We start from the raw sequence: 10,980 nt of genomic DNA, 5'->3' as shown, positions 1-10,980 counted from the left end.
AAGTCATTAGACTGTGACTGAGGGGCAAGATCAAATATTCTCCATGGAAATGAGATGTGCCAATGCTTATACAACTGAATACCAATTAACATTGGCCTACCACTAATGGTTCCCCTTGAACTGACCTAATCACAAACTTATACATGATAACTAAGAAAAAATTTCAATGTCAATAGACCATGACTAAGGGGGCGGAACCAAATTATCTCAAGGGAAATGAGATATTTCAATGCTTATACAACTGCATACCAAATATCATTGACCTACTACTTGTGGTTCCCCATAAACTGACCTAATCACAAACTAATACATGTAAAATAAGCAAAAGTTTCTAAGTCAATAGACCATGACTGAGGGGGCAGGCCCAAACAATCTCCCTGGAAATGAGATGTTTTAATTATTTGGTTAAAATTTCAAAATTTCAAAACTTTTACACAATTTGGAATTTTGATATTTTAGAACTTTGATCAAAATTCCAAAAATCTAAAATTTCAAAATTTTTAAAACTTTGAACTGATAAGTGTTACACGGACCGCATTCCCGTGGCTTTCTTTCGTTTACTTCGCCTACATTTTATACAGACCAGTATTTTTCTTCAATTGTTTTATCAATATTCACATCTTGAACACTCATAACAAAATTTAGATTTCAGAAATAAATAGCATTTACAGTGTAGCCATAAATGAATTACTTTTCAAGAGATGTTTTCGTTTAAGGATAATTCCATGATTTTTGTGCAATTTCCAGTCTTAACGTTAATGTCTTGAATAAACATCTTTATGCGTTTGTGCGTTTTTCCGCATGCGTTTCAGTTTTTATCATGAAATTTTATCTATTTGCCAAGACAAAACTCAATTAGTTTAATGAACTGGACATTGGTTTCGCATTAAATTTGTTCACATCTATACACCTTGTTTAATTACCTGTACATAAGATTTGTTCACACTTGTAAACTCTATGTCATTTAAATGTTCATTACGTAGAACCGAATGCAAAGTTTTCTAGCAGTAAGGGAACGACCATTCGACTTCAAATCGGCGGAGGGGGGGAGGGGGTGGGGGCGGGGGTAGGGTGATCGATGGAAATACTCCGAACCCCAATTGGATCAAAAAAGGTCCTACAGATGATACAAAAAAATTCTAAATCAAGAGTTTCCCCATACTTTATAGTGTTAAATGTTGAAAAAAAATTTGATTACCAGCATCGAAAAAAAAAAACCCGCAATAAAACATTTGCCCAGAATTTTTTTTGGCTCAGATAAATTAACAAAATACCCCCCCCCCTTTTTTTTTAAGTTAAGTGGTTGCTTCTTTATGAAAGCCATTTTGATGATTTGCAGTAGTTTAAAAATAATAAAGATGTCTCGATTAAGCATTAGAAAACGTAGGCTGCAGCAGCGTGCTTACAGGCGAAGAATATATATTTTTATTCTCATAAAGCCAATGCATTACATCGGTACAGAGATTGAAGGAGAAAAAGGAATGATATATTAGGGATAACTATATTCCTATCTTTTCTGTTTGTTTCAAATGGTATTTCTTCTCCAAGGAGTATTAGGCAAAGAGAGGGGGTAATGTTTTTTTTTTTTTAGTTTTAAGGGTAATTTAACGGATCCGAGATACATGTACTAGACAAACAATAAATTTACCTCACACTTTTTAAGTAATGCATTTATGAGTGAATCGTTGTTTGAGTAAAGACCAGTGGCAAACATTTCTGTGCAAGTCAAGTCGATTCGGAAAGACCTTAATTTTCAAATGAATTATGTGTTCGGCAATGATGATGCTTTGAGTCTTGATAAGGGCTTAACAAAGATACGTTTAGTTAAAAAAAAATATATATATGAGGTTTAGACAAATATTTCTGTAAAGAACTTTATTAATAATTGTTATAGATATCAATTTTATTCAAAAATTGTTTCTTCCTTAAATATACACGGTAAGACTAATGTTTTAGATGCCTAGTTTTGTGTACCCTTAATATACACAAGGCCTACATCGAGTATCGGCTGCATGTAGACAAAACATGTTTTACACTACATGTAAACATTGAGTTTTATCAATGGGAACGTAATTTTGTTTAGTTTACGTGTGAGTTACACTTACACAACACCGAGTTTAGGCCAATGTGAACACGGCCTTAGTCAAGTGGTTTAAACAAGTTAGTTAAGTCGTTAAAACAAGTTAGCTTACTCGTTATAACGACTTCAAAATAAAACTCCAATCAAATGTAAACTAAAACAAGCTAACTTACCTTAAAAGTAAAATATCAGGGGCAGCAACTCCAAAACGTGTTGTCTAATGTAACTGAAAAATTTCGGGCAGCTAGATCTTGACATCGGATGAACAATTTTATCCCAAGCTCTAAATGCTTTAGTTTCAGAGATATAAGCCAAAATCTACATTTTACCACAATGTTCTATTTTTAGACATGGCGGCCATCTTGATTATTGGGCAGGGTCTTCAGATACTTTTTTGAAACTAAATACCCTAAGGATGATTCTGGCCATATTTGCTTTAATTTTGCCATTAGTTTCAGATTTTCTTAAAGTTAACGACGACGACTGATGCCAAGTGATGAGAAAAGCTCACTTAACCCTCTGGTACAGGTGAGCTAAAAAGGCAAAACGGACAAAAAGCAACGGACAAAGAGCAAAAGTGTCGGACAAAAAGCAAAATTATCGGACAAATGGCAAAACGGACACAAAGCAACGGACAAAAAGCCAAAGTGTCGGACAAAAAGCGAAACGGACAAAAAGCAACGGACAAAAAGCAAAAGTGTCGGACAAAAAGCAAAATTATCGGACAAAAAGCAAAAGCGGACAAAAAGCGAATTGCGGACAAAAAGCACCGTATCAAACGATGTTAAGATCTCCTGTTATAACATAGGAAATGGGTCCATAAATGTATTCGGAATTACTGCAATTACATGAAATAGGTGTATTTTCAATGATGTTAACATCTTTACACAATTGGCTATTTTAATTAAACACAAATTTCCGGGTAGATTTCTTGTAAGTATAACAGATGATAGGGAGCTCAGTATTATAAAAACATCCAGGAATTTGTTCTTTAACAGAATGGTCGTTAAAAATATCGGCAATATTTACAAAATCAAAACCCTTATTGACATACTTTATTTTAATCAAATGTTTTTATGATCTTCATGGCGATCAATTTTTTGAAACAGTTTGGAATAACAATATGCCATTATAGTTTGAACGATTTCATACTTAGGACTGCTATATGAAATTAAGTTGCAATTCACTAAAATTTTATGTTACTTATTAACCGGTAATGAACAGAGCTCTGTTAACAGAAAATGTCTTCCATTGTTTTTTAAAATAGAAATTAGGTCCGAAATATTGGTATGATTGCTCCCAAATTTTCTTTAATTGCGATTTTTTCTATGACCATGAGAACTGTTTTTACGAACAGTTTTAGAAACTATATTCAAAATGTTAACAGATTCGGTTCTTGTTACCAATTCCCATGATATTATCATTAAGAGCGAGAGGGTAGACTGTCTGTATTTTTTTAATCCAATGTATTCAATTATTTTCCGTGATCGTACAAACTTTGAATGAGATTCGCCAGGCTGCTTAAAAATATAATTACTTACTACTAAAGGTGGAACTGCTAAATATTTTAATAGGATGATTGTGCTTCTTAAGGTGTTGATAAATGATACTTTTGAATTTATTGGGTCTTTTAAAACGATACAGATGTTCTTGAGTGCGTTTAGATAAATGTCAGTTTCATCTACGTACTGAATATCGCATCCCGGTTTGTTTCATATAGTACGTAGGGTGCCTAATCAACAAATTTTATCGATTTGCCTTAACGGATTAACACACGGCTATATTTTATATCATTGAAAAGAGAAAACAAGCCTCGTCGAAATACCGTTGTCGTCGTTGGCTGTTGTGGTCACGTTTTTTTTAAATCAGGGTCAAAGGTCAAAGAAAAAATTCCAGAAAAATGCACAGTCACATTTAGATAGCTTCTTTCTCCTATAGATATGAGTTTGGAGCAAAATAAAAACAACTTCTTTATAGAAAAAAATCTTTTCTACCTACATTTAGAATTTATTTTATATTTTTATCGACAAACATGACTTTAGATTGACTTCTTTGCATAAAAAGTTCAAATTTGAAATTTTCAAACAGCTGTTAAGTAATGTTTGATATTTTTGTATTCAATTCATAACAAGTAAGATCTAAAGATGTTTTTTTTTAGATCTTAACTTAAATAATTTGTCGAAAGAAAAATGGGGTTTTCACGTCTTTTCATAGTATGGTGTTCGTCCGTTTCTAGGTAAATATAAAATTTATGTTATTTGGCGTGAAAGAGTATATATAAATGATTTGTTACAAAATTGTACAACATTAACGTCGAGCTTGGTTGATTAAAGTTCTGTGTAAAGCTTTGCTTTACAGATGTAAAAGTTACTGCAAACGGAGATAACGGGGGGTTAACGTTATGAAAACAAACCGTCTATTAGAAACGAGTAAAACACCTCATCCTATATATACAGATGACTAAATGACAAACAATTGGCTATAATGTTTACAAGTATTCCAAAAATATAATAAGGGAGAGGGTTATGTACAGCACCTATGTATTTTACAAACAATTGCAATCAAAACAGGCGTTAGAAACCAAAAGGAAATTAAAAACTTATAAAATGAAGACAAGCTGACAACACTGAACAGCATAGCAAAAACACGAAAAATGTTCTATGAAACTAGTATTACCTACTACGATCTAAATTATTATGGACTATTTTATTTGCATTCGATAGCTAAGAATGATTCATAAGGTACAAACAGAAAAATGAAATCTTATATGTAACATCATCTTCGTCGTCATCAATGTTTCTAACTACAACCAGACGAGCATTTACACTTTGACATATGTCTAAATCTGTACATGATATATTTTGTTTTGAAGCAAATGCAACCCTTTGAAAACACAGATATATCCTTACAAGTACAAACTAAATCTTGCAGAAATTCATTTGACATCTGACCTTCGAGATGGACAGGAACAAGTCATACTCCTTTCAAATCCGAGCTGATGCGGAGATTGTTAGGGTAGATTTGCTATATTGGGAGACATCAAATTTATGTCATATTGTTTCAAAGTAGATTCACAAGGAGGAAGTTTGACAAGGTAGACATTTTAAATTGTAGCTAATTTTACGCTCAATTTGTTTAAGTCACAATGATCTATTTTGAGTTTTGACTTGAGATCATTTAATCTAACAACAAAATCTCGAGCTGCATCTATCGATTCATCAGCGTCACAATTAGAAAGGTTTGACAAATCGGTGAAATAATCTATGTTGTCCTTCAAGACTTAAAAACATTGTGCTTACCTATCCTAAACAGGGATGACGTTGTATTGCATCATGTTACAGCATGTGCGGCTGGTAGAATGTTACAGATAGCAAAAAAGAGAAATGAAGACAATTGTTCTAGTTTATGAACAGATAGTGTAAGCTTTAAAACAATTAACGGCACGAGAAAGGTGATGTTTAAATCAAGGCAGAATTATCACTAAATATGTGTTTTAAATTGCTATTTTCTTCTCACACGAAAGATATTTGGCACACATATGAACCATGTCTAATTGATGTAATCAGAGTAAAAATCCCGTGGAAGTAATTCGCAATAAATTTTCTTTGGTTCACAAATTTCAGCTTAAAAAAATGCCTTACTAAAATCATGAAAAACTTATACTTAAATTATATAAATCTTTTCAGCCTTCACTATATGATAAATTATTTTTTTAAGCTAAATGATAAGTATCATTTGAACAAATAACGCAGAAAGCAATAACTTTATTTTTGTGTTGAAGATTGCCTGTATGATGAGGTATCTTTGAGTACCCTAAGAAACCACAAAATCTTGAAGAACGTGACCACGGGAGCTTACGACGACATTCATGATTGGAAACTATAATGATTTTCCAAAAGTTTGCATATAAATACAGCCGTGTGTTATCCGTTAACTTAAACTCGTTAACTAGACGTCTTTTTCGATACTGGGCACCCTACTAATATGAGTAAATAAATAATACTGTTTGTTTTTCAAGTTATATCAGTTTCAAAATTTAAACAACATTTGAGACCATTAAACGAAGACCTTACCGTATTGTTGGTGGAAAGACGGGCACATGTATTAAAGTCATTTTTTGGGCTAGAAACTCATCGATCGAAGATAATGTTAGCGATGGAAGTATTTTTAGATAAGCGATTTTGAAGATTAAGACGTGTAGATACCCTTTGAACGAGTTTAGTATTTAATATTTCTTCTATTTCTTAGCTTCATATTTGTTTTTTGTTTGTGAATTATAAAAGAAAAAAAACAGCCTACAATGAATCAAATTTTGTAAAAATGATAAATCTGTTCGGATAATGACGTCAAACGCTATCCGTATTAATTACATGAAAAAGATAGGGTATATCAGGGTAGCGACTGACGTCTGACTAAAAAGTAGAATAGGGCTGAATATTGAAAAATTTTGATAAATATTCCTAAAGTAATGAATTAGAGAAGTTCTCGCTCGGAAACACACTCCATAATCTAGTATATTATAAGAGCATTAACCTGAATCACGGGGAGGCACTCTACTGTCTCTACACGGCACTAATGACAAACTCTGTAAAAATAAATGAGAATGGAAATGGTTTATTTTTTTGTGGAAATATGAGGTTTTTACAAACAAAATACAGAATAATAAGTATAAGAAGAAAAACTATAATGTATGGGTGCATTTTGAGACACTGACTAGGTGAAGATAGGACACAAGCAAGTTAACTTCATCGTTTAAATGTCTGTTTTTGGACTGCCGCACACCTATTGGCATGTCTGCTAAAGACCATGACTGTGAACAAGTCTACTGTTGACCAGTCCCGAGACAGGTCTGACCAGACCAGACCTGTGAAAAGATCTGCAAAGACCAAACATGTGGACTTTATAGAAAATAAAATGGACTATAACTTATTTTAATTTGATAAAGTCCATTAGTTATAAACAATTGGAAAATGGTAATCACTCGGGAAAGGGGATATAAAAACTTACTTATCAGTTGGTTAAATCATTTTTAAGGTTTTGTCCGTAATGAGGACAACAAACGGACAGATAACGAACATACTTGAATCTTAACAAAAAATGGTATTATAATTGTTCTATTTTAGATATGAAATAAGCAAGTAAAATATTATCTTACAAATTAAAAAGACAAAGATATGAATTCAGTGATCAGTCGTTTAAAATCAACCAGATCATTTGGGCTCTAGTTGATAGTTGCCACAATGGAAAGCATACCGAGCATTTTTATTTTACAATGTGTTGTTTTTCTAACAAGAAAACAGCAGCAGCTATCATAGTTTCCTATGGGGAATGAGTGGTACAAGGAGTTTTCTGGATATCTTATATCGAACAAATCGAAGTTATCATACAATCAGTTCAGTCTCAGTAAAAAAATATCACTATTAAATGAATCGATAGAGCTGACGAAATAATTAAATCAACCGCACTTTATGTGTTCACCATGTAACTCTGTAGGTAGTGGTTGCAAAAAAATTTACCTTACGAGAATGACAAATACCTAGCATGAGTTGTCTATTCAATGAAAATAGCATTAGCAAAAAATATATATAAGGAAAAGCATAGCAAAGTTTATTTCTTAAATCTGAAATTTCTTAATTTGATCAATGGTAATCAAATCAAGCCTATCAAAGAACCATGAAAACACCATGCATCTTACAATATGAAAATGAACTTAAATTTGTAGTTTAGATCTCAAACAATTAATGATTTAACTAAAATAGATCCATGCCAAACTAACATTTCTTTTTAGCTTTTAAGGTGTACTAAACTGTGTATAAGTAAAGAAATATTAAGTCGGGGATTAAGTTACCTCAAATTACTAAAACAGTTATCAAAAACTGCCGTAGATATAAAGATTTGGTTTTAAAGTTTTGTTATACCTGTACAACTCTTATTTAAATCGGATAGCACATTCTCAATTTTATGCTGATGTTGTTAAAAGAGGGACGAAAGATACCAAAGGGACAGTCAAACTCATCAATCTAAAACAAACTGACAACGCCATGGCTAAAAATGAAAAAGACAAACAGAAAAACAATAGTACACATGACACAACATAGAAAACTAAAGAATAAACAACACGAACCCCACCAAAAACTAGGGGTGATCTCAGGTGCTCCGGAAGGGTAAGCAGATCCTGCTCCACATGTGACACCCGTCGTGTTGCTTATGTGATTACAAATCCGGTAAATAGTCTGTTAACAGTGCCCGAAAATGTAAAAACTGATCGATCCTTTATCAATTTTATTTTCAAAGGTTATAAATTCAACATTTTGATATTGATAATGATATCGTTTTTATTGTTATCAATGTTGATTTGGAAATCAGTAAATTAAAACTAATATTATTATAACTGTTATATACTGTACACTTTCATTGATATATAATTTGTAGATACCTGTATATTTGTATTGTATAATGTCATGTTTGCTCTGACTGTTTATGGTATTATTACACTTAATCTTTTGGATGACAGTTTTGTCCTGATTGATAATTTGGAATAAGATGCATGGTAGTTTTTATTTGTTGTTTTTGGCTTTGAACTTTGTTATTAAGGTTTCATCAAAAATCAAAGAAGATCTGCAACAAATTTATACCTCACGAACACTTTATTTACGAAATGTAGTTAAATTAAAAAAAAACTTTCAGTTGGCAAGGGATTCTTTAAAAAAAAGGGTCCAGTACAAACAATAATTAGTGAAAATAAATTGTTATGCAGTCCTTTACATAGAAATGGTATAATTTGTCGGTCTATGTATATTCCATTTCACTATTCTTAAAAGATGATACTTGTTTATATGCCTGATCATTGACTGCATGCATATAAACAGTTATGGGCAATAAAAACAAAGTACTTCTAATATATCGTGTTTATTTTCGTATTTAAATCGAAAGAGAAATTATTTAAACGAATTTTACTTGAAAACGAGTTCTCTAATAACGATTAAGATATCAAATAAACGTCTATATTGTAATCTGTCTCTTTCATGTTCTATATCATATTGTACTTAATTTGAACGACATCAACATAAATACATGACATAATAACTTTTATCTTCTGACTAATCATAATTATGTAAGTGATGTCAGATAAGGATCAACTCATTCAAATCATTCACTATTCCGTATCTACATGCAAAATACTAGTTCATTTCCTCAATATAAAGCAGCAAAGTAGTACAATGCAACGACATTGAGAAATTTACAAACGACAATAACTAAAATTGGTCATTAACATGTTGTTTGTTTTACAATTCAGTGCAACAAATATCTTACACATATTTCTGACGATGTTTCATAGGTGGTTAAACGTGTACAATGACTTCACATTTAAATATGATAATACAACTCTTCTCGTTTATTTACAAATATTTTAATAGTGTTTTAAATGAATTGCATTTTAATTGTTTGCACTACGTAAACCTTTGTTTTCAGGGTTTTCCCTACATGCAAATGTCAATACTCAGTCAAAAAATTATGGTTCCCGCATATTACAAGCATTGAATTATGTTGGCTTTATCCTTTTGCATTTCATGCTTTGAATTTAAATGGTTACGATACTTTGACTTTTGAAAACTGCCCTTCATCGATATAGTTTGTATTAATATATAGAAAAGAATATCTTAAAGTCATGTAAACATCATGTGACAAATAAGGAAAAAAAGTAAAATACTCAGAAATATTTGACAGTCAAATGGAACGCACAAAATACCAACATCGTAAGACAAACAATCATGCACAACAAGCGAAACACCACAATATTCGTCCTCAGTTTTTTTCAAGACAGTATGTTAGTTGAATCATAAGGAAGCCACTGCGACTCCAGAGCCGTGTTTTTTAATTTATTATTGTAAGTTAAAAATTTACACTAAAATTATATGAAATGTTTCAAGTTTATAACTGAAACACTAGATTGTACAATGCATGTGTATCTAAAATTTTGATTTAATCATTTATCACGTCAAAAAGTTACAGATTGAGTATAATGGAACATGTTAAACAGTAGGAATACACATCAAATTACTCTTATGTAAGCTCCCTTTGTTATATACATGTATTTTAATAATTTAAAACATTATTTTTATTGATCTTATTTATGAGTTTGCCCCAAGCAGAGGTTATACTTTATATTTCACCACTAATCAGAAAAATGATTTTATTTATTTATTCAATTTTATCCCTTTTTTGATATAAGTTATATATAATATATTTTTTTTAACCTAAATATAATCAGAGATATATTTCTTATATAAGGTTAAAATCTTTTATAAATTTTGTTGGCTGTTGTTATATATGTCAGTTAAAAAAAGATTTATTTAAACAGTTAAAAAAGTAGAGGGTTTTTGGTCTAGTATGGTTCAGACTGGTCGAGTATTGTTCAGACCTTTGGTTAAGTATGGTTTAGACTGGAAAAATAGGTCGAGTACATGTCAAGAATGGGTTAAGACTGTTTCAGACTGGTCGAGTAATAGTTCAGACTATTTTCAACAGCAAAGATAAGGGTCAAGTACGATTCAGTACAGTCAAGTATGGTTCAGACTGGGGTCGAGTAATGTCAAGTAAAAGTCAGACCAATTCAGACTGGTCGAGTAAAAATCAGTACGGTCGAGTACATATATAGGCCATTTCAGATTTTAATGGTTTGTAGTGAGTTGTATTCAATCTCCATTCTTTTTCGATAATTTTTATTGTACACAATCTGTTTAATCAAATCTAAAATTCGAATAATATCAATTACTGGATATCAAATAAATGTATATTATATATAATTTAGATCCAAATGTACCTCCGAGCTTATTGGGTCTGGAGCTGTGAAATGGTTATGTTATTTTTTTTTTTTTATTCATATTTGTAACGAAAAG

The sequence above is a fragment of the Mytilus galloprovincialis genome, chromosome 8 (assembly GCF_965363235.1).
Source record: "Mytilus galloprovincialis chromosome 8, xbMytGall1.hap1.1, whole genome shotgun sequence".
In the NCBI taxonomy this organism is placed as follows: Eukaryota; Metazoa; Mollusca; class Bivalvia; order Mytilida; family Mytilidae; genus Mytilus; species Mytilus galloprovincialis.
The sequence above is the reverse complement of the archived record's forward strand: the minus strand, read 5'-3'. Positions refer to the sequence as shown.